Genomic DNA, 23,918 nt, shown 5'->3' with positions numbered 1-23,918 from the left:
TCCTCTATCCATCTGCCGGGTGCCTTACATTCCTGTTCGTGTAGTTTTGCAAGCAAGGCCTTAAGCTGGGTTTCTGTAATTTCCTTCTCGTACAGCAGGGAACTTGATCTGTCAATGGCTTTAATTTTAATCTGTTCCTTGCACAACTCCCACTGTTTCCAGATTTCGAGCAAAGTCCCTGGCCTCACTTTAATCAATTCATTCAATACCACGCGTCTAAAGGCATCATCCTTAAGCAATTTATTGTTCAATTTCCATAACTCCCAGCTAAATGCATTGCTTCGTTTTTTGGTGCCGAATAAGCACTGCACCAAACAGTGATCCGTGTATGTCATAGGCACAACTCGGTATTCATTGCATGAAGGAATCAAATCCAGCGACGCGTAAATTCTGTCCAGACGCGCGTGGCTAGAACCTTGGAAGTGCGTGTACTGAACGGCACGCGGCCCTTCCAAGCAATCAGCCACATCCTCCATATTCCATGCGCTTATTAACTGGCATAACACTTCAGTGCTCTTGTCTCTGAATCCGCGTGTGCTGGTTTTGTCTCGAGCATTCAGTACACAGTTAAAATCGCCCAGCAATACTTCCTGCCTTTCCGTACTTAACTGCTGCATAACATTCTTGAAAAACACTGTTCTTTCCTCCACACAGTTAGGAGCGTACACACAAATAATACGCCACTCAACACCGCTGTATACACAATCAGCCACTACACACCGTCCAGAAGAGCATGAGGAGTAGCCCTTTAAAACCAGACCAGGCAGCTTTTTGACGAACAATACACACCCGGCCGACGTCCCAACTGCGTGGCTAACAATGGCATAAAATCTAGCCGTGAAACGTCGCACCATGCTCCCGGTCTCTTCCTCCCCATCAACCTTAGTTTCTTGCACGGCAAGCACGTCAATATCGTGGTCAGTTAAGAGCCGGTGCACCTGGCTCTGCTTCTTTTTGCCTGCAAATCCCCTGACATTTAACGTGGCTACTCTTAAGGTGGTTTCGGGTGCCATTTTCATCAAGGGTGAAGAGACCGAAAGCATGGTGCTTACCTTTCCCGTCTAGCGCGTTGCTAGACGCCGTCGTTGGATCTATCCCCGCCCGGTGCGAGCGGCTGACCCGGCAGCGGGGGCCCTTTATCCGCTGCCCGTCTCTCTGATGAAATGTTTGGCCGCGGACGTAGCGTGGACCGCCGGGATTGCCCTGTTTTTGCTGGTGGCTCGTCGACGCTGGGGGCTGACGCCTGGTTACCTTCGGGTTCGGACTGTGTGTGGGATCGCTTGGCTGGGGCTGGGACGCCTGGCTTACGAACACCACTGGTGTCCGACTGCTCCTCCCCATTATCCTGTTCCATACCGTTTCCCGGCTCAGGTGACGTGCCTTCCTCATTGCTAGGGAGCTCAGGTGCAGAGTCCGCTCTCCCCACATCCCTCGCAGCATTGCCGCTTTCTGCCGCGTCCACCGACGAATCCGTCTCCCGTGTCTGCGTTCGGACCTCTCCGGCACCCTTCGCCGCCTCCTCCGCCTCGACCACGTCCATGGTGAGCTCCGCCGACCGTTCCGCAGTTCCATGTCCCGCGGCCGAAGCGTACGAAAGCACACAGGCAGCCTCGTCATGACCGTAGCGTCTACACTTTGGACAACGCGGCACCTTACATTCTCGTCGAACGTGACCGGTACCGCGGCAGCGCAGGCACTGCATCGCTCGTCCAGGCACCACGACAAGGGCCAGCTCTCCGGCCACTCGCCGCTGGTGAGGTAAGTCATCGACCTTAATGCCGGGTTTCAATTTCAGGAGCACAGTCCTCGTGGTGGACCCCTTCTCCCTGACGCCTTGAACTCTCCACCTCACCCGGGTCACCTCGGTCACCTTCCCAAAAGCAGTAAAAGCCGTCCGGATGTCGTCGTCTGCCACACCGTGCAACATCCAGTGAAGTCGCAGCTTCACCTGTTGGTCTTCGGGATCGATAATAAGGCAACGACGACCCTTAACATCGAGTTCCTTGAAAGCCGCCAATTTCTTCGTTGCTTCTGTGCTGCTAAACGTGACCGCCCAAATATGGTTGATCTGATACGCCCCCAACGCCACAACGTCGGGGAGCGCACCAGCGTTGGCAAGGGCGTCGCGGAAATCCTCGACCCTGTATGGCCTGACTCGCACATCACCGTGCAAAAAAAGCGTGTTAAAAACAACGCGTCCGGTAGGCAAAGTTGGCAGAATAATCTGATACTCGCTATCTTCCATGTCGTCGATCCTGTTTCCGCGGCTGGAAAGGGCCGCTATCGCCGCTCCGCTGGAGCACATGATTCTGCGACCGTTCACTACGGTGTCCGGAAGTAGAATGCTCGGCCACGACTGCGGTTGAACGCTGTAGAAAATGTGCCAGCACTCGTGCTTGCATGAATGTCTAAATTTTGCAAAACATAGGTGCTTGATCTATATCACGTAGCCGACAGGATTCGAACCTATGCGGGGAGACCCCAATGGATTTCAAGTCCATCGCCTCAACCGCTCGGCCACGACTGCGGTTGAGCGCTGTAGAAAATGTGCCAGCACTCGTGCTTGCATGAATGCCTAAATTTTGCAAAACTTAGGTGCTTGATCTATATCACGCAGCCAACAGGATTCGAACCTGTGCGGGGAGACCCCAATGGATTTCGAGTCCATCGCCTTAACCACTCGGCCACGACTGCTTTTTTTTTTCTTTATTGCCTGGCTTTGACACAAATACACCGCACTGGAACTCAAAACAACAGGAAAAAAAGGAATAATATATGTACACAAAGGTAGCTAGCGTTGCCTAACACCCACTGAGGGGCAGGCATTGTCATGTTAAAATTACTTGAGCACCGTCAAAGGTTCCAGCTTTGCCAGCCACTCAGGAGCACATGGTTGCAATTTAAGCACGTCGAGCCATCGCTGCACACTTTCACAGAAATACATGCGGGCTGGCCGTGCATCTGGATCGCAGTGATAACCAGCGAGTCGTGCGCGCCATATACTGTGGAGGCACATTAACATAACCTGGTCTAACGGCATATCATCGTGGTTATCCAATGGCAAATACCTAATGCCATGGGAATCAAGTGGCAACTGTTTTTTTATTGTCCTTTGCAGAACATCCCACAAATATACCCCCTCCCAGCAATGCAAAAACACGTGATCTATTGTCTCTGGCTGTTTGCAGATGAGACATTGGGCCCCCCACGTTAGGAACATACCCTTCTCCTCCATAAATGATTTTACACTCAAAGTACCGGTATGTAGCATAAAGAAAAACGTTTTAGCTCCCGGAGCAACTTGCATTTTCTTTACTCGTTTTAATACATTACTTCCTGTGCCTCCATAGTATAAAGCTCGGTACAAGGGCACCGGGAACACCACTTCACAAACATCCTTATATAATGTTCTCCTGTTAACATTACTTAAATACTCTTTCGAAAAACGTGCGCTTAAGAATTTCACGCTCAAAACAATTTCCCTAAAGAATCCAAACAGAGAACCAGGCATACATTGAGTATAAACTACGAAATCAGGCATCGCTCGACCAAGTCTTTGTTGACACACTGTGCGCAGGAATGGATCGCTGGCATCCCTAAAAAACATAAACCGGTTGACAACCTGTCGCACAAACAAATGACCCAGACCAAGCCCCCCATGCTTCACCTGCCGGAACAAATTTGTCCGACTGTACCTCTCCCAACTCGAGGCCCAAACAAACACCGCAAAAACTCGATGCAATTTTTGCACATTTACACGGGAGCAATGCAACACTTGCATAACATACCGTAACTTACTAATTAAAAACAGGTTGCAAACTGCGGCTCTTGCAAATATCGATAATTGAGCGCTTTTCCATTTCTCCGCTTTTTCACTGGTTTCTTTGACTTGCTCTAGCCAATATGGCTCGCTTTCCTTGTAAAATTTCAAGGGCACACCCAAGTACTTTGCAGGCGTTGTAACCCACGACACATTAGCGAAAGTGTCGGGGGTCAGCTGCCATTCTCCGTGCCAAAATCCCAGGCACTTACCCCAGTTAACTTTACTCCCTGTGACTTTGCTAAAATGTTTTACCACATCCACTGTCTTCTTTATACTCTCCTTATTTACACAAAATACCGCAACGTCGTCTGCGTAAGCCAGCAATTTGACTTCTGACTCCTGCAGTCGAAAACCATCAATGACATTATTTCGTAGGATGCTTAAACACAACGTTTCAATATAAATGCCGAACAAAAGAGGGCTGAGGGGGCAACCTTGGCGCACCGAACGTCGTACGTTGATGGGGGCCCCCAGTGACTTATTGACAATTAATCTCGTAGTGCAGTTACGGTACGCCAAAGCCACTCCCTCTCGAATAACAGAGCCGACATTAACATAGTCTAATATACTGAACAGAATAGTATGTGCCACACAATCAAAAGCTTTCTCCAAGTCCAACTGCAGTAACGCAACACATGCATGAGTTGCATCGCAGCATTCGAGCACACTTCGCGCTTTGCGAATGTTCTGAAAGATAGATCGCCCTTTGATACCGCACGTTTGGTGAGGGCCCACTAGTTCGCATATAACCGTTTGTAGACTGCCAGCAAGCACCTTCATATAAATCTTGTAATCAACGTTTGTCAGAGCAATGGGCCTGTAAGACGACAACTGCCTAAGCTTATCTGGTTGGTCAGTTTTCGGGATAAGTACTGTGTGCGACGATCCGAAAGACGCAGGCAGTGCCTTCAGTTCATACGCTTCATTAAATAAAGCACACAACAAAGGAGATAGCTGTTCCTTGAACGCTTTATAAAAAGCCGCACTCAGGCCATCAGGCCCGGGTGATTTCCCTGGGTTTAAATTTTCTATTGCCTGCTGCACTTCTTTTTCGCTTATTGGCCGCTCCAGTCTTTCTTTTTGTTCCTCGTCAATTTTTGGCATCGCGTCAAGAAAGGATTCTTTAAAACGGTCCAAATAAACCTCTCGGGACGAAAATAGATCTTCATAATACTCCCGGAAAGCTTTCGCGATTCCTTCGTTATCGGTTTCTGTGCGTCCTGCCCAATCTACCTCTGCCACGTGATTTCGCCTTGCATTTGCTTTTTCTATTCCAAACGATCTTTTTGTCGGCGTCTCATCCATGGCCAATTTTTCCGCTCTTGCACGCACTAACGCTCCTTGGTATCTGTCTTCTTCTATGAAGTTAATCTGTTCTTTTATTTTTCGAATATCCTCTATCCATCTGCCGGGTGCCTTACATTCCTGTTCGTGTAGTTTTGCAAGCAAAGCCTTAAGCTGGGTTTCTGTAATTTTCTTCTCGTACAGCAGGGAACTTGATCTGTCAATGGCTTTAATTTTAATCTGTTCCTTGCACAACTCCCACTGTTTCCAGATTTCGAGCAAAGTCCCTGGCCTCACTTTAATCAATTCATTCAATACCACGCGTCTAAAGGCATCATCCTTAAGCAATTTATTGTTCAATTTCCATAACTCCCAGCTAAATGCATTGCTTCGTTTTTTGGTGCCGAATAAGCACTGCACCAAACAGTGATCCGTGTATGTCATAGGCACAACTCGGTATTCATTGCATGAAGGAATCAAATCCAGCGACGCGTAAATTCTGTCCAGACGCGCGTGGCTAGAACCTTGGAAGTGCGTGTACTGAACGGCACGCGGCCCTTCCAAGCAATCAGCCACATCCTCCATATTCCATTCGCTTATTAACTGGCATAACACTTCAGTGCTCTTGTCTCTGAATCCGCGTGTGCTGGTTTTGTCTCGAGCATTCAGTACACAGTTAAAATCGCCCAGCAATACTTCCTGCCTTTCCGTACTTAACTGCTGCATAACATTCTTGAAAAACACTGTTCTTTCCTCCACACAGTTAGGAGCGTACACACAAATAATGCGCCACTCAACACCGCTGTATACACAATCAGCCACTACACACCGTCCAGAAGAGCATGAGGAGTAGCCCTTTAAAACCAGACCAGGCAGCTTTTTGACGAACAATACACACCCGGCCGATGTCCCAACTGCGTGGCTAACAATGGCATAAAATCTAGCCGTGAAACGTCGCACCATGCTCCCGGTCTCTTCCTCCCCATCAACCTCAATTTCTTGCACGGCAAGCACGTCAATATCGTGGTCAGTTAAGAGCCGGTGCACCTGGCTCTGCTTCTTTTTGCCTGCAAATCCCCTGACATTTAACGTGGCTACTCTTAAGGTGGTTTCGGGTGCCATTTTCATCAAGGGTGAAGAGACCGAAAGCATGGTGCTTACCTTTCCCGTCTAGCGCGTTGCTAGACGCCGTCGTTGGATCTATCCCCGCCCGGTGCGAGCGGCTGACCCGGCAGCGGGGGCAATTTATCCGCTGCCCGTCTCTCTGATGAAATGTTTGGCCGCGGACGTAGCGTGGACCGCCGGGATTGCCCTGTTTTTGCTGGTGGCTCGTCGACGCTGGGGGCTGACGCCTGGTTACCTTCGGGTTCGGACTGTGTGTGGGATCGCTTGGCTGGGGCTGGGACGCCTGGCTTACGAACACCACTGGTGTCCGACTGCTCCTCCCCATTATCCTGTTCCATACCGTTTCCCGGCTCAGGTGACGTGCCTTCCTCATTGCTAGGGAGCTCAGGTGCAGAGTCCGCTCTCCCCACATCCCTCGCAGCATTGCCGCTTTCTGCCGCGTCCACCGACGAATCCGTCTTCCGTGTCTGCGTTCGGACCTCTCCGGCACCCTTCGCCGCCTCCTCCGCCTCGACCACGTCCATGGTGAGCTCCGCCGACCGTTCCGCAGTTCCATGTCCCGCGGCCGAAGCGTACGAAAGCACACAGGCAGCCTCGTCATGACCGTAGCGTCTACACTTTGGACAACGCGGCACCTTACATTCTCGTCGAACGTGACCGGTACCGCGGCAGCGCAGGCACTGCATCGCTCGTCCAGGCACCACGACAAGGGCCAGCTCTCCGGCCACTCGCCGCTGGTGAGGTAAGTCATCGACCTTAATGCCGGGTTTCAATTTCAGGAGCACAGTCCTCGTGGTGGACCCCTTCTCCCTGACGCCTTGAACTATCCACCTCTCCCGGGTCACCTCGGTCACCTTCCCAAAAGCAGTAAAAGCCGTCCGGATGTCGTCGTCTGCCACACCGTGCAACATCCAGTGAAGTCGCAGCTTCACCTGTTGGTCTTCGGGATCGATAATAAGGCAACGGCGTCCCTTAACATCGAGTTCCTTGAAAGCTGCCAATTTCTTCGTTGCTTCTGTGCTGCTAAACGTGACCGCCCAAATATGGTTGATCTGATACGCCCCCAACGCCACAACGTCGGGGAGCGCACCAGCGTTGGCAAGGGCGTCGCGGAAATCCTCGACCCTGTATGGCCTGACTCGCACATCACCGTGCAAAAAAAGCGTGTTAAAAACAACGCGTCCGGTAGGCAAAGTTGGCAGAATAATCTGATACTCGCTATCTTCCATGTCGTCGATCCTGTTTCCGCGGCTGGAAAGGGCCGCTATCGCCGCTCCGCTGGAGCACATGATTCTGCGACCGTTCACTACGGTGTCCGGAAGTAGAATGCTCGGCCACGACTGCGGTTGAACGCTGTAGAAAATGTGCCAGCACTCGTGCTTGCATGAATGCCTAAATTTTGCAAAACATAGGTGCTTGACCCAAATCACGCAGCCGACAGGATTCGAAACTGTGCGGGGAGACCCCAATGGATTTCAAGTCCATCGCCTTAACCACTCGGCCACGACTGCTTTTTTTTTTCTTTATTGCCGTGAAACACAAAACAAAAATACACATGATAAAAAAGGTCAACTACACTTGAGCTAACGCGTAAGTGGCTAAAATCTTTTCAAGTTCACTAACTCATCAAAGAGACAATGCCATTGTGGCGGATCCTGCTGCCTCATGAAAGTTTCACGTATATAAACAGCACTTTCAATAAAGTTTTCACGCGAAGATCGTGTATCTATATCTGCATGACGCACCTGCATTCGTGTTTTCCACAAACTATGGAGGCCAAGAAGCATAATTAAATCATAAGGTGCATCATCGTTCTGCACTGGTAGAAATCTTATACCGTAAGGAGTTAATGGAAGCTCCTTTTTAATTGTCCTTTGGAGGACGTCCCATAGAAAGACAGCATCCCAACACTGTAAGAAAACGTGTTCAATTGTTTCCGGTTTTTTGCACAACAGGCAATTTGTTGTCCATGGGACGAAGATACCTTTTTCATTCAGCCAGGTTTTAACAGGGAGCGTATTAGAGTGAAGTTTGAAAAGGAATGTTTTAGCTGATGGCCTCACGGGCATCTTCTTAACTCTTTTCAAAACGTCCTGCCCTGGGCCTCCACAGTGTAATGCCCGATAAAAAGGCACCGGCAGCATCACGTCAATGAGATCTTTATACAGTTTTTTTCTAGGAATGTTGTAAAGGTAATCAAAAGAAAACCGCACTTCAAGCAACTTGCACGAAAAAACAACCTCGCGCAGGTAGCCAGTCACAGTACCAGGCATGTTTTCACATGACACAATCCATTCAGGGAGCAGCCTCTGTAATCGCACTTGCATCACGGTTCTTAAAAAGGTATCTTTTTGATCACGGAGGAATATAAATCGCGAAACCACCTGACGCAAGAACAGATGTGCAAGGCCAAGCCGGCCCCTTTTAACAGAAATAAACAAATTCGTCCGGGCGGTTTTTTCCCATGTGGATGCCCAAATAAAAACAGCAAAAACGCGGTGCATTTTCTGAATTGAGGTTCGTGATACACACAACACATTCATGAGGTACCACAGCCTCGAAATAAGAAAAACATTGCAAATAGAAGCGCGCGAAAATATTGAGAGTTGCCTTCCTTGCCAGGCATCCGCTTTTTCTTTCGCTCTGGATGTTTCTTCCATCCAGTGCACGTTGGGATCTTGATAACATTCTAAAGGCACGCCTAGATATCGTGTTGGGAGAGCAGACCATCGCAGCTTACAGAAGAAATCAGGTGTCACGTCCAAATCACCGTGCCAAAACCCAGAGCTTTTCTCCCAATTGATCTTACATCCCGTTTGATCACAAAATGTTTGGACGACACTCGTGGCTTCACAAATGCTCTTTCTAGTTGCACAAAACACTGCTATGTCATCGGCATATGCTAGCATTTTCACGTGTGCTGATTGCAGCTTGAACCCTAAAATGCGATCGCTATCAATGATAGCCAAGCAAAGTGGCTCTAAATACAGTGCAAACAGCAGGGGTGAGAGTGGGCAGCCCTGCCTTACCGATGAACGTACTGCGATGCTGTCAGTCAGTTCACCATTCACTATAATACGGGTCGTGCAGTTCGCATACGCCATTTTAACACCCTCCACTATGACGTCACCAAGGTTAGAATGTTCCAAAATGGAAAACAGAATTTCGTGAGAAACACGGTCAAAGGCTTTCGCCAAATCTAACTGCATCATGGCTATCTGACCACCGAGTGCATCAACACATTCTAGTACGGTTCTTGCGACATGTATATTCGTGGCAATGGATCGACCCTTGATGCCGCACGTTTGATGAGACCCAACCAATTTCTTTATTACGCTTTGCAGTCGTTTTGCTAAAACCTTCATGTACACCTTGTAGTCAACATTGGTGAGGCTAATCGGTCGATATGACCCCACCAACAGACGTTTCTCCGGATCATCTGTCTTGGGTATTAGAACAATGTGCGATGTAGAGAAAGACAATGGGACAGTATTACGTTCATAAGCTTCAGTGATTACACAGAGCAAAAACTGAGCCGCATACTGCTGAAACGTTTTAAAGAAGGCAGCGCTTAGGCCATCCGGCCCAGGGGCCTTCCCAGTTGTCAGGTCATCTATTGCAGATACTATCTCCTGCAACGTTATCGGTGTTTCTAGGCGCGCTTTACTTTCGTCATCCAGTGCAGGCATCAGTCTCAGAAAATCTGTTTGAAAGCCGCCTACAGTCTGAGGCTTAGCGCTAAGCAGTTCTTCGAAGTGCTCTGCTACCGCACGCTGAATATCTTTAGCATCTTCTGTGATATGGCCGGCATACCTTATACTCCTTATTTCTTTCTGGCAGGCGTATCTTTTCTCGTCTGCTAGCGCTCGTTTTGTCGGAACTTCTCCAGCCCAAAGTTTTTCAGCCCTTGCACGTATGACAGCCGCTGTGTATCTTTCGCTGTCGATTGTTTCCAACTCACTTTTTATCTCTCGTATTTTACTGGCGAAATGCCCTGGCACTGAACTTTCCATGCTCAAAAAAAACTGGAGTTGTTCATTCAGTTCTTTTTCTTTTTCTTTCTCTTTATGCCGCACCTTACTGCTCTTTTCTATGGATTTCAATTTGACCCACTCTTTGAAGCTGTCCCATTCCTCTGCAAAACTTACTGGTCGCATAGCAAGACGATTTTCAAACTCGGTCTTAACTTCCGTAAGGAACTCTTCATCGGCAAGAAGTTTGGCATTCATTTTCCATAGGTGCCAGTTAAAGCGCGATTTCTTTCCTTTGCGACCAAACACTGCACTCACGAGACAATGATCGCTGAAAGACACAGGTTTGACCTCATATGCAGTACATAGGGAAACAAGATCTACCGAGGCATACACCCTGTCCAATCTAGCATGGCTGTCACGCTGAAAGTGCGTGAACTCTGGCTGGTTTCCAGTGGAGAACACACTACCAACATCCTCAAGGCCATACTCATGCACAAGTGCATTCAACAGCTCGGAGCTTCTGTCTCTTCGAGGTTTACACTTCGCCGCTCGGTCCACAGCTGCGCACACACAGTTGTAGTCACCAAATACAAGCAAGATTTTGTCAGTCTTCAGCCACACCTCAATAGACTCAAAAAACAATTCACGCTCACATCCTGAATTGGGAGCATACACACACACAACACGCCAGCATAAATTAGAGTAGGTAAAATCGGTAACCAAAAGCCGACCGCTTGGACAGGCAAAAACGGACTCTACGCTTACTCCCAGCGTGTTGCGTATAAATAAAAGGCATCCACCCGATACACCAACAGAATGGCATACACACACATAAAAGTTTGTTTGAAAAGAAGCCACCATACGGTCAGTGCTTTCTTGGCTCTCAATCTTTGACTCTTGCACAGCTGCTATATCTATATCATTATCCAAAAGGAGGCGACTGAGTTGGCATTGTCGCCTTCTCGCTCCCAGTCCTCTGACATTCAAAGTAGCTACATGTAACGGCGAATTAAGCTTGAAAGTCATGTATTAGAGAGAGACGCCCGTACCCGCATGGTGCCTACCTTCATGGTTGCATGGCTTCTGCTTCTGACGAACAGCGGCGTATGTATGCATGTAATGTCCTCCCAGCAGAATGTCGGGATGCATTCAAACGAAGTCCAAGCACATTGTTTCATTTTTGCTCACCCACGCACCACTTGGTTGCAGAAGGTTCCTGACGCTGGTCGGTAGGCAGCCGACCCACAAATCGTTCAGGGCACCACAAAAACTACGGAGGCGGTTTCCCCGCCTGCCGCGTGTCGGCCGAGAAGTTCGGCTTCGGTCTTAACGTGGCTCTTCGGATGCCAGAAGTTTTCGGCGGCGGCTCACCACAAACACCGCCTGGCAGCTGAGTCTCCTCCACGCTTTCCTCATGCGGACGTTTCGCGGCAATTAAGGCTGCTGTCTCCGGCCCAACCTCCATGGCATCAGTAAAGGAAGGCTCAGTACTGAGATGGTCCTCAGCGTCGGAAAATTTGGCTACGTCTTCTGACACTTCCTTTGATGCGCTTTCATGGTCCTGGGATGGTTCGTTCAAGACATGCCGAGGTTCATTCTTTTCATTTGAGACCGTCACCTTATTATTTGTTAAAACCGTCATGGAAGGCGCGTCCTGTTTCGTTGACTGGCCTCTAATGTCAGCAGCCTCCTCCGCATCCGCCTCATCCATAATTACTCGGACGAGTCTTCGCTGGTCCCAGGTCCGGCAATGCTAGCGTAGGTTCGTGCACACTGGCTGTCTTCATGCCCGAACCGTCGACAGGTTCCGCAGCGAGGAACCCGGCACTCTTTGCGGATGTGACCCGTACCCCGGCAGCGTAGGCACAACGGGGGTCTGCCTGGCACAATGACGAGCGCGAGCTCACCGCTAACATTCAACTGATGCGGCAGGTCGTCGAGCTTCATGCCAGCTTTCAGCTTCAGCGTTACGAGTCTAGTTGTAGAGCCCTTTTCTAGCATACCTTTAACACGCCAACGCTCCCGGGAAACTTCCGACACCTTTCCGTAAGGCGCAAATGCAGCACGAACATCTTCATCTGGCACGTTGTGTAGTAGCCAGTGAAGCTTGAGTCGCACGTCCTGGTTCGCCGGGTCAATCACCAAACAGCGACCGTTTTTTACAGACAGCTCACCTACACTGACAATCTTGTTGACGGCTTCAGTACCCTTGAGAGTGACGGCCCAGACGTGGCTCATCCGATACGCCCCCATAGCGATAACATCGGGGATTAGCGAGTGTTGTGCTAAAGCATCCCGGAAATCTTCCACCCGGTACGGGCGGGCCCTGATATCGGCGTGCAAAAAAACGGTATTCAAAACAAACCGACCTGGTAAGTGTTGTCCTGTTCAGCAGTCCTGTTACCGCGGCCTGACATGGCCGCTGAAGCCGCTCCTGAGGAGCCCTGCATCCTGCGTCCGTTCACTGGCGTGGCCGGAAGCAGAATGTTCGGCCACGACTGCGGTTGCGCGCTGTAGAAAATGTGCCAGCACTCGTGCTTGCATGAATGCCTAAATTTTGCAAAACATAGGTGCTTGACCCATATCACGCAGCCGACAGGATTCGAACCTGTGCGGGGAGACCGCAATGGATTTCAAGTCCATCGCCTTAACCACTCGGCCACGACTGCGGTTGAGCGCTGTAGAAAATGTGCCAGCACTCGTGCTTGCATGAATGCCTAAATTTTGCAAAACATAGGTGCTTGATCTATATCACGTAGCCGACAGGATTCGAACCTGTGCGGGGAGACCTCAATGGATTTCAAGTCCATCGCCTTAACCACTCGGCCAGGACTGCGGTTGAGCGCCGTAGAAAATGTGCCAGCACTCGTGCTTGCATGAATGCCTAAATTTTGCAAAACATAGGTGCTCGATCTATATCACGTAGCCGACAGGATTCGAACCTGTGCGGGGAGACCCCAATGGATTTCAAGTCCATCGCCTTAACCACTCGGCCACGACTGCTTTTTTTTTTCTTTATTGCCTGGCTTTGACACAAATACACAGCACTGGAACTCAAAACAACAGGAAAAAAAAGGAATAATATATGTACACAAAGGTAGCTAGCGTTGCCTAACATCCACTGAGGGGCAGGCATTGTCATGTTAAAATTCCTTGAGCACCGTCAAAGGTTCCAGCTTTGACAGCCACTCGGGAGCACATGGTTGCAATTTAAGCACGTCGAGCCATCCCTGCACACTTTCACGGAAATACATGCGGGCTGGCCGTGCATCTGGATCGCAGTGATAACCAGCCATTCGTGCGCGCCATATACTGTGGAGGCACATTAACATAACCTGGTCTAACGGCATATCATCGGGGTTATCCCATGGCAAATACCTAATGCCATGGGAATCAAGTGGCAACTGTTTTTTTATTGTCCTTTGCAGAACATCCCACAAATATACCCCCTCCCAGCAATGCAAAAACACGTGATCTATTGTCTCTGGCTGTTTGCAGATGAGACATTGGGCCCCCCACGGTAGGAACATACCCTTCTCCTCCATAAATGATTTTACACTCAAAGTACCGGTATGTAGCATAAAGAAAAACGTTTTAGCTCCCGGAGCAACTTGCATTTTCTTTACGCGTTTTAATACATTACTTCCTGTGCCTCCATAGTATAAAGCTCGGTACAAGGGCACCGGGAACACCACTTCACACACATCCTTGTATAATGTTCTCCTGTTAACATTACTTAAATACTCTTTCGAAAAACGTGCACTTAAGAATTTCACGCTCAAAACAATTTCACTAAAGAATCCAAACAGAGAACCAGGCATACATTGAGTATAAACTACGAAACCAGGCAACGCTCGACCAAGTCTTTGTTGACACACTGTGCGCAGGAATGGATCGCTGGCATCCCTAAAAAACATAAACCGGTTGACAATCTGTCGCACAAACAAATGACACAGACCAAGCCCCCCATGCTTCACCTGCCGGAACAAATTTGTCCGACTGCACCTCTCCCAACTCGAGTCCCAAACAAACACCGCAAAAACTCGATGCAATTTTTGCACATTTACACGGGAGCAATGCAACACTTGCATTACTTACCATAGCTTACTAATTAAAAACAGGTTGCAAACTGCGGCTCTTGCAAATATTGATAATTGAGCGCTTTTCCATTTCTCCGCTTTTTCACGGGTTTCCTTGACCTTCTCTAGCCAGTATGGCTCGCTTTCCTTGTAAAATTTCAAGGGCACACCCAAGTACTTTGCAGGCGTTGTAACCCACGACACATTAGCGAAAGTGTCGGGGGTCAGCTGCCATTCACCGTGCCAAAATCCCAAGCACTTACCCCAGTTAACTTGACTCCCTGTGACTTTGCTAATATGTTTTACCACTTCCACTGTCCTCTTTATACTCTCTTTATTCACACAAAAAACCGCAACGTGATCTGCGTAAGCCAGCAGTTTGACTTCTGACTCCTGCAGTCGAAAGCCATCAATGTCATTGTTTTGTAGGATGCTTAAACACAATGTTTCAATATAAATGCCGAACAAAAGAGGGCTGAGGGGGCAACCTTGGCGCACCGAACGTCGTACGTTGATGGGGGCCCCCAGTGACTTATTGACAATTAATCTCGTAGTGCATTTACGGTACGCCAAGGCCACTCCCTCTCGAATAACAGAGCCGACATTAACATAGTCTAATATACTGAACAGAATAGTATGTGCCACACAATCAAAAGCTTTCTCCAAGTCCAACTGCAGTAACGCAACACATGCATGAGTTGCATCGCAGCATTCGAGCACACTCCGCGCTTTGTGAATGTTCTGAAAGATAGATCGCCCTTTGATACCGCACGTTTGGTGAGGGCCCACTAGTTCGCATATAACCGTTTGTAGTCTGCCAGCAAGCACTTTCATATAAATCTTGTAATCAACGTTTGTCAGAGCAATGGGCCTGTAAGACGACAACTGCCTAAGCTTATCTGGTTGGTCAGTTTTCGGAATAAGTACTGTGTGCGACGATCCGAAAGACGCAGGCAGTGCCTTCAGTTCATACGCTTCATTAAATAAGGCACACAACAAAGGAGATAGCTGTTCCTTGAACGCTTTATAAAAAGCCGCACTCAGGCCATCAGGCCCGGGTGATTTCCCTGGGTTTAAATTTTCTATTGCCTGCTGCACTTCTTTTTCGCTTATTGGCCGCTCCAGTCTTTCTTTTTGTTCCTCGTCAATTTTTGGCATCGCGTCAAGAAAGGATTCTTTAAAACGGTCCAAATAAACCTCTCGGGACGAAAATAGATCTTCATAATACTCCCGGAAAGCTTTTGCGATTCCTTCGTTATCGGTTTCTGTGCGTCCTGCCCAATCTACCTCTGCCACGTGATTTCGCCTTGCATTTGCTTTTTCTATTCCCAACGATCTTTTTGTCGGCGTCTCATCCATGGCCAATTTTTCCGCTCTTGCACGCACTAACGCTCCTTGGTATCTGTCTTCTTCTATCAAGTTAATCTGTTCTTTTATTTTTCGAATATCCTCTATCCATCTGCCGGGTGCCTTACATTCCTGTTCGTGTAGTTTTGCAAGCAAAGCCTTAAGCTGGGTTTCTGTAATTTTCTTCTCGTACACCAGGCAACTTGATCTGTCAATGGCTTTAATTTTAATCTGTTCCTTGCACAACTCCCACTATTTCCAGATTTCAAGCAAAGTCCCTGGCCTCACTTTAATCAATTCATTCAATACCACGCGTCTAAAGGCATCATCATTAAGCAATTTATTGTTCAATTTCCATAACTCCCAGCTAAATGTATTGCTTCGTTTTTTGGTGCCGAATAAGCATTGCACCAAACAGTGATCCGTGAATGTCATAGGCACAACTCGGTATTCATTGCATGAATGAATCAAATCCAGCGACGCGTAAATTCTGTCCAGACGCGCGTGGCTAGAACCTTGGAAGTGCGTGTACTGAACGGCACGCGGCCATTCCAAGCAATCAGCCACATCCTCCATATCCCATTCGCTTGTTAACTGGCATAACATTTCCGTGCTCTTGTCTCCGAATCCGCGTGTGCTGGTTTTGTCTCGAGCCTTCAGCACACAGTTAAAATCGCCCAGCAATACTACCTGCCTTTCCGTACTTAACTGCTGCATAAGATTCTCGAAAAACACTGTTCTTTCCTCCACACAGTTAGGAGCGTACACACAAATAATGCGCCACTCAACACTGCTGTATCCACAATCAGCCACAACCCACCGTCCAGAAGAGCATGAGGAGTAGCCCTTTACAACCAGACCAGGCAGCTTTTTGACAAACAATACACACTCGGCCGATGTCCCAACTGCGTGGCTAACAATGGCGTAAAATCTAGCCGTGAAACGTCGCACCATGCTCCCGGTCTCTTCATCCCCATCAACCTTAGTTTCTTGCACGGCAAGCACGTCAATATCGTGGTCAGTTAAGAGCCGGTGCACCTGGCTCTGCTTCTTTTTGCCTGCCAATCCTCTGACATTTAACGTGGCTACTCTTAAGGTGGTTTCAGGCGCCATTTTCATCAAGGGTGAAGAGACCGAAAGCATGGTGCTTACCTTTCCCGTCTAGCGCGTTGCTAGACGCCGTCGTTGGATCCATCCCCGTCCGGTGGGAGTGGCAGACCCGGCAGCGGGGGCACTTTATCCGCTGCCCGTCTCTCTGATGAAATGTTTGGCCTCGGACGTAGCGTGGACCGCCGGGATTGCCCCGTTTTTGCTGGTTGCTCGTCGACGCTGGGGGCTGACGCTGGGGGCTGGCGAACCCGGGTTACCTTCGGGTTCGGGGTGCGTGTGGGATCGCTTGGCTGGGGCTGGGACGCCTGGCTTACGAACACCGCTGGTGTCCGAGTGCTCCTCCGCATAATCCTGTTCCATACCGTTCGCCGGCTCCAGTGACGTGCCTTCCTCATTGCTAGGGAGCTCAGGTTTCGAGTCTGCTCTCCCCACCTCTCTCGCAGCATTGCTATTTTCTGCCGAGTCCACCTACGAATCTGTCTCCCGTGTCTGCGTTCTCACTTCTCCGGAACCTTTCGCCGCCTCCTCCGCCTCGACTACGTCCATGGTGAGCTCCGCCGACCGTTCCGTAGTTCCATGTCCCGCGGCCGAAGCTTACGAAAGCACACAGACAGCCTCGTCATGTCCGTAGCGTCTACACTTTGGACAACGCGGTACCTTACATTCTCGTCGAACATGACCGGTACCGCGGCAGCGCAGGCACTGCATCGCGCGCCCAGGCACCACGACAAGGGCTAGCTCTCCGGCTACTCGCCGCTGGTGAGGTAAGTCGTCGACCTTAATGCCGGGTTTCAATTTCAGGAGCACAGTCCTCGTGGTGGACCCCTTCTCCTTGACGCCTTGAACTCTCCACCTCTCCCGGGTCACCTCGGTCACATTCCCAAAAGCAGCAAAAGCCGTCCGGATGTCGTCGTCTGCCACACCGTGCAACATCCAGTGAAGTCGCAGCTTGACCTGTTGGTCTTCGGGATCGATAATAAGGCAACGGCGTCCCTTAACATCGAGTTCCTTGAAAGCCGCCAATTTCTTCGTTGCTTCTGTGCTGCTAAACGTGACCGCCCAAACATGGTTGATCTGATACGCCCCCAACGCTACAACGTCGGGGAGCGCACCAGCGTTGGCAAGGGCGTCGCGGAAATCCTCGACCCTGTATGGCCTGACTCGCACATCACCGTGCAAAAAAAGCGTGTTAAAAACAACGCGTCCGGTAGGCAAAGTTGGCAGAATAATCTGATACTCGCTATCTTCCATGTCGTCGATCCTGTTTCCGCGGCTGGAAAGGGCCGCTATCGCCGCTCCGCTGGAGCACATGATTCTGCGACCGTTCACTACGGTGGCCGGAAGTAGAATGACTCGGCCACCACTGCGGTTGAGCGCCGTAGAAAATGTGCCAGCACTCGTGCTTGCATGAATGCCTAAATTTTGCAAAACATAGGTGCTTGATCTATATCAAGTAGCCGACAGGATTCGAACCTGTGCGGGGAGACCCCAATGGATTTCAAGTCCATCGCCTTAACCACTCGGCCACGACGGCGGTTGAGCGCTGTAGAAAATGTGCCAGCACTCGTGCTTGCATGAATACCTAAATTTTGCAAAACATAGGTGCTTGACCCATATCACGCAGCCGACAGGATTCGAACCTGTGCAGGGAGACCCCAATGGATTTCAAGTCCATCACCTTAACCACTCGGCCACGACTGCGGTTGAGCGCCGTAGAAAATGTGCCAGCACTCGTGCTTGCATGAATGCCTAAATTTTGCAAAACATAGGTGCTTGATCTATATCACGTAGCCGACAGGATTCGAACCTATGCGGAGAGACCCCAAAGGATTTCAAGTCAATCGCCTTAACCACTCGGCCACGACTGCGGTTGAGCGCCGTAGAAAATGTGCCAGCACTCGTGCTTGCATGAATGCCTAAATTTTGCAAAACATAGGTGCTTGATCTATATCACGTAGCCGACAGGATTCGAACCTATGCGGAGAGAGCCCAATGGATTTCAAGTCAATCGCCTTAACCACTCGGCCACGACGGCGGTTGAGCGCTGTAGAAAATGTGCCAGCACTCGTGCTTGCATGAATACCTAAATTTTGCAAAACATAGGTGCTTGACCCATATCACGCAGCCGACAGGATTCAAACCTGTGCAGGGAGACCCCAATGGATTTCAAGTCCATCGCCTTAACCACTCGGCCACGACTGCGGTTGAGCGCCGTAGAAAATGTGCCAGCACTCGTGCTTGCATGAATGCCTAAATTTTGCAATACATAGGTGCTTGATCTATATCACGTAGCCGACAGGATTCGAACCTATGCGGAGAGACCCCAATGGATTTCAAGTCAATCGCCTTAACCACTCGGCCACGACGGCGGTTGAGCGCTGTAGAAAATGTGCCAGCACTCGTGCTTGCATGAATACCTAAATTTTGCAAAACATAGGTGCTTGACCCATATCACGCAGCCGACAGGATTCAAACCTGTGCAGGGAGACCCCAATGGATTTCAAGTCCATCGCCTTAACCACTCGGCCACGACTGCGGTTGAGCGCCGTAGAAAATGTGCCAGCACTCGTGCTTGCATGAATGCCTAAATTTTGCAATACATAGGTGCTTGATCTATATCACGTAGCCGACAGGATTCGAACCTATGCGGAGAGACCCCAATGGATTTCAAGTCAATCGCCTTAACCACTCGGCCACGACGGCGGGTGAGCGCTGTAGAAAATGTGCCAGCACTCGTGCTTGCATGAATACCTAAATTTTGCAAAACATAGGTGCTTGACCCATATCACGCAGCCGACAGGATTAAAACCTGTGCAGGGAGACCCCAATGGATTTCAAGTCCATCGCCTTAACCACTCGGCCACGACTGCGGTTGAGCGCCGTAGAAAATGTGCCAGCACTCGTGCTTGCATGAATGCCTAAATTTTGCAATACATAGGTGCTTGATCTATATCACGTAGCCGACAGGATTCGAACCTATGCGGAGAGACCCCAATGGATTTCAAGTCCATCGCCTTAACCACTCGGCCACGATTGCTTTTTTTTTTATTGCTGTGAAACACAAAACAAAAATACACATGATAAAACACGTCAACTACACTTGAGCTAACGCGTACGCGGCTAAAATCTTTTCAGGTTCACCAACTCATCAAATAGACATTGCCATTGTGGTGGATCCTGCTGCATCCTGAAAGTTTCGCGTATATGCGCCGCACTTTCAATGAAGTTTTCTCGCGCAGATCGTGTATTTATATCTGCGTGACGCACCTGCATTCGTGTTTTCCACAAGCTATGGAGGCCAAGAAGCATAATTAAATCATAAGGTGCATCATCGTTCTGCACTGGTAGGAATCTGATACCGTACGGAGTTAGGGGAAGTTCCTTTTTAATTGTCCTTTGGAGGACGTCCCATAGAAAAACAGCATCCCAACACTGTAAGAACACGTGTTCAATTGTCTCCGGTTTTTTGCACAAAAGGCAATTTGTTGTCGAAGATACCTTTTTCCATCCATGGGACCCATGGAAGATACCATGGGACGAAGATACCTTTTTCATTCAGCCAGGTTTTAACAGGGAGCGTATTAGAGTGAAGTTTGCAAAGGAACGTTTTAGCAGATGGCCTCACGGGCATCTTCTTGACTCTTTTCAAAACGTCCTGCCCTGGGCCTCCACAGTGTAATGCCCGGTAAAAAGGCACCGGCAGCATCACGTCAATGAGATCTTTATACAGTTTTTTTCAGGGAACATTGAAAAGGTCATCAAAAGAAAACCGCACTTCCAGCAACTTGCACGAAAAAACAACCTCGCGCAGGTAGCCAGTCACAGTACCAGGCATGCTTTCACATGACACAATCCATTCAGGGAGTAGCTGCAATCGCACTTGCATCACAGTTCTTAGAAAGGTATCTTTTTGATAACGCAGGAATATAGATCGCGAAACTACTTGACGCAAGAACAAATGGGCAAGGCCAAGCCCGCCCCTTTTAACAGAAATAAACAAATTCGTCCGGGCGGTTTTTTCCCATGTGGATGCCCAAATTAAAACAGCAAAAACGCGGTGCATTTTCGGAATTGAGGTTCGTGAGACACACAACACATTCATGAGGTACCACAGCCTCGAAATAAGAAAAAAATTGCAAATAGAAGCGCGCGAAAACATTGAGAGTTGCCTTCCTTGCCACGCATCCGCTTTTTCTTTCGCTCTGGATATTTCTTCCATCCAGTGAACGTTGGGATCTCGAAAACAATCTAAAGGCACGACTAGATATCGCGTTGGGATAGCAGACCATCGCAGCTTACAGAAGAAATCAGGTGTCACGTCCAAATCACCCTGCCAAAACCCAGAGCTTTTCTCCTAATTGATCTTACATCCGGTTTGATCACAAAATGTTTGGAGGACACACGTAACTTCACAGATGCTCTTTCTAGTTGCACAAAACACTGCTATGTCATCAGCATATGCTAGCATTTTCACGTGTGCTGATTGCAGCTCGAACCCTAAAATGCGATCGCTATCAATGATAGCCAAGCAAAGTGGCTCTAAATACAGTGCAAAAAGCAGGGGTGAGAGCGGGCAGTCCTGCCTTACCGATGAACGTACTGCGATGCTGTCAGTCAGTTCACCATTCACTATAATACGGGTCGTGCAGTTCGCGTAAGCCATTTTAACACCCTCCACTATGACTTTTCCAAGGTTAGAATGCTCCAAAATGGAATAAAGAATTTCGTGAGAAACACGTTCAAAGGCTTTCGCCAAATCTAACTGCATCATGGCTATCTGACCACCGAGTGCATCAACACATTCTAGTACGGTTCTTGCGACATGTATATTCGTGGCAATGGATCGTCCCTTGATGCCGCACGTTTGATGAGACCCAACCAGTTTTTTTATTACGCTTTGCAGTCTTTTTGCTAAAACCTTCATATACACCTTGTAGTCAACATTGGTGAGGATAATCGGTCGATATGACCCCACCAACAGTCGTTTCTCCGGATCATCTGTCTTGGGTATTAGCACAATGTGCGATGTAGCGAAAGACAATGGAACAGTATTACGTTCATAAGCTTCAGTGATTACATCGAGCATAAACTGAGCCGCATACTGCTGAAAAGTTTTAAAGAAGGCAGCGCTTAGACCATCCGGCCCAGGTGCTTTCCCAGGTGTCAGGTCATCAATTGCAGATTCTATCTCCTGCAACGTTATCGGTGTTTCTAGGCGCGCTTTACTTTCGTCATCCAGTGCAGGCATCAGTCTTAGAAAATCTGTTTGAAAGCCGCCTACAGTCTCAAGCTTAGCGCTAAGCAGTTCTTCGAAGTGCTCTGCTACCGCACGCTGAATATCTTTAGCATCGTCAGTGATATGGCCGGCATACCTTATACTCCTTATTTCTTTCTGGCAGACGTATCTTTTTTCGTCTGCTAGGGCTCGTTTTGTCGGCACTTCTCCAGCCCAAAGTTTTTCAGCCCTTGCACGTATAACAGCCGCTGTGTATCTTTCACTGTCGATTGTTTCCAACTCACTTTTTATCTCTCGTATTTTGGTGGCGAAATGCCCTGGCACAGTACTTTCCATGCTAAAAAAAAACTGAAGTTGTTCACTCAGTTCTTTTTCTTTTTCTTTTTCTTTATGCCGCACCTTACAGCTATTTTCTATGGATTTCAATTTGACCCACTCTTTGAAGCTGTCCCATTCCGCTGCAAAACTTACTGGTCGCATAGCCAGACGATCTTCAAACTCGGTCTTAACTTCCGTAAAGAACTCTTCATCGGCGAGAAGTTTGGCATTCAGTTTCCATAGGTACCAGTTAAAGCGTGGTTTCTTTCCTGCCCTACCGAACACTGCACTCACGAGACAATGATCGCTGAAAGACACAGGTTTCACCTCATATGCAGTACATAGGGAAACAAGATCAACCGAGGCATACACCCTGTCCAATCTAGCATGGCTATCTCGCTGAAAGTGCGTGAACTCTAGCTGGTTTCCAGTGGATAACACACTACCAACATCCTCAAGGCCGTATTCATGCACAAGTGCATTCAACAGCTCGGAGCTTCTGTCTCTTCGAGGTTTACACTTCGCCGCTCGGTCCACAGCTGCGCATACACAGTTGTAATCGCCAAGTACAAGCAAGATTTTGTCGACCTTCAACCACAATTCAATAGACTCAAAAAACAATTCACGTTCGCATTCTGAATTGGGAGCATACACACACACAACACGCCAGCATAAATTACAGTAGGTAAAATCAGTAACCAAAAGGCGACCACTTTGAGAGGCAAAAACGGACTCTACGCTTACTCCCAGCGTGTTACGTATAAATAAAAGGCATCCACCCGATACACCAACAGAATGGCATACACACACATAAAAGTTTGCTTGAAAAGAAGCCACCATACGGTCAGTGCTTTCTTGGCTCTCAATCTTTGACTCTTGCACAGCTGCTATATCTATATCATTATCTAGAAGGAGGCGACTGAGCTGGCATTGTCGCCTTCTCGCTCCCAGCCCTCTGACATTCAAAGTAGCTACGTGTAACGCCGAATTAAGCTTGAGAGTCATGTGTTAGAAAGGGACGCCCGTACCCGCATGGTGCCTACCTTCATGGTTGCGTGGCATCCGCTTCTGAAGAAGAGCGGCATATGTGTGCACGTATTGTCCCCCCAGCAGAGCGTCGGGCTGCATTCAAACGAAGTCCAAGCACGGTTTTTCATTTTTTTTTTCACACACGCCCCGCTTGGTTGCAGAATGTTCCTGACGCTGGTCGGTAGGCAGCCGACCCACAAATCGTTCAGGACACCACAAAACCTACGGAGGCGGTTTCCCCGCCTGCCGCGTGTCGGCAGAAAAGTTCGGCTTCGGTCTCAAAGTCGATCTTCGGATGCCCGCAGTTTTCGGCGGCGGCTCACCACAAACGCCGCCTGGCAGCTGAGTCTCCTCGAAGCTTTCCTCGTGTGGACGTTTTGAGGCAATTAAGGCAGCTGTCTCCGGCCCAACTTCCATGGCGTCAGTGCAAGGAGGCTCAGTACTCAGATGCTCCTCAGCGTCAGAAAACTTGATTACGTCTTCTGACGCTTCCTTTGAAGCGCTTTCGTGGTCCTGTTGGTCCTGCGATGGAACGTGCGAGACGTGCCGAGTTTCATTCTTTTCACTTGAGACCGTCACCTTTTGCTTAGTTA

At 48.9% G+C, this 23,918-nt stretch overlaps 14 non-coding genes across 14 annotated transcripts; all 14 read right to left on the bottom strand.

Annotated features, from left to right (window-relative positions):
• Nucleotides 1–2,445: 2,445 nt before the first annotated feature.
• Nucleotides 2,446–2,527, bottom strand: TRNAS-UGA (transfer RNA serine (anticodon UGA)). The gene has a single exon. It is a non-coding gene; the product is annotated as a tRNA-Ser (tRNA).
• Nucleotides 2,528–2,612: 85 nt separating this feature from the next.
• TRNAS-CGA (transfer RNA serine (anticodon CGA)) lies at nt 2,613–2,694 on the bottom strand. The gene has a single exon. It is a non-coding gene; the product is annotated as a tRNA-Ser (tRNA).
• A 4,967-nt stretch (nt 2,695–7,661) lies between these two features.
• Nucleotides 7,662–7,743, bottom strand: TRNAS-UGA (transfer RNA serine (anticodon UGA)). Its single transcript has one exon. It is a non-coding gene; the product is annotated as a tRNA-Ser (tRNA).
• A 5,050-nt stretch (nt 7,744–12,793) lies between these two features.
• On the bottom strand, nt 12,794–12,875 carry TRNAS-UGA (transfer RNA serine (anticodon UGA)). The gene has a single exon. It is a non-coding gene; the product is annotated as a tRNA-Ser (tRNA).
• Nucleotides 12,876–12,960: 85 nt separating this feature from the next.
• TRNAS-UGA (transfer RNA serine (anticodon UGA)) lies at nt 12,961–13,042 on the bottom strand. The gene has a single exon. It is a non-coding gene; the product is annotated as a tRNA-Ser (tRNA).
• An 85-nt stretch (nt 13,043–13,127) lies between these two features.
• TRNAS-UGA (transfer RNA serine (anticodon UGA)) lies at nt 13,128–13,209 on the bottom strand. Its single transcript has one exon. It is a non-coding gene; the product is annotated as a tRNA-Ser (tRNA).
• A 4,985-nt stretch (nt 13,210–18,194) lies between these two features.
• TRNAS-UGA (transfer RNA serine (anticodon UGA)) lies at nt 18,195–18,276 on the bottom strand. Its single transcript has one exon. It is a non-coding gene; the product is annotated as a tRNA-Ser (tRNA).
• Nucleotides 18,277–18,361: 85 nt separating this feature from the next.
• Nucleotides 18,362–18,443, bottom strand: TRNAS-UGA (transfer RNA serine (anticodon UGA)). Its single transcript has one exon. It is a non-coding gene; the product is annotated as a tRNA-Ser (tRNA).
• Nucleotides 18,444–18,862: 419 nt separating this feature from the next.
• Nucleotides 18,863–18,944, bottom strand: TRNAS-UGA (transfer RNA serine (anticodon UGA)). The gene has a single exon. It is a non-coding gene; the product is annotated as a tRNA-Ser (tRNA).
• An 85-nt stretch (nt 18,945–19,029) lies between these two features.
• TRNAS-UGA (transfer RNA serine (anticodon UGA)) lies at nt 19,030–19,111 on the bottom strand. The gene has a single exon. It is a non-coding gene; the product is annotated as a tRNA-Ser (tRNA).
• An 85-nt stretch (nt 19,112–19,196) lies between these two features.
• On the bottom strand, nt 19,197–19,278 carry TRNAS-UGA (transfer RNA serine (anticodon UGA)). The gene has a single exon. It is a non-coding gene; the product is annotated as a tRNA-Ser (tRNA).
• An 85-nt stretch (nt 19,279–19,363) lies between these two features.
• On the bottom strand, nt 19,364–19,445 carry TRNAS-UGA (transfer RNA serine (anticodon UGA)). The gene has a single exon. It is a non-coding gene; the product is annotated as a tRNA-Ser (tRNA).
• Nucleotides 19,446–19,530: 85 nt separating this feature from the next.
• On the bottom strand, nt 19,531–19,612 carry TRNAS-UGA (transfer RNA serine (anticodon UGA)). Its single transcript has one exon. It is a non-coding gene; the product is annotated as a tRNA-Ser (tRNA).
• Nucleotides 19,613–19,697: 85 nt separating this feature from the next.
• Nucleotides 19,698–19,779, bottom strand: TRNAS-UGA (transfer RNA serine (anticodon UGA)). The gene has a single exon. It is a non-coding gene; the product is annotated as a tRNA-Ser (tRNA).
• Between the last annotated feature and the right edge of the window lie 4,139 nt (nt 19,780–23,918).

Source organism: Amblyomma maculatum, chromosome 2 (genome assembly GCF_055883805.1).
Source record: "Amblyomma maculatum isolate TAMU_Amacu chromosome 2, ASM5588380v1, whole genome shotgun sequence".
NCBI classification, from domain to species: domain Eukaryota; kingdom Metazoa; phylum Arthropoda; class Arachnida; order Ixodida; family Ixodidae; genus Amblyomma; species Amblyomma maculatum.
This window is presented reverse-complemented; position numbering and strand designations above follow the sequence as displayed.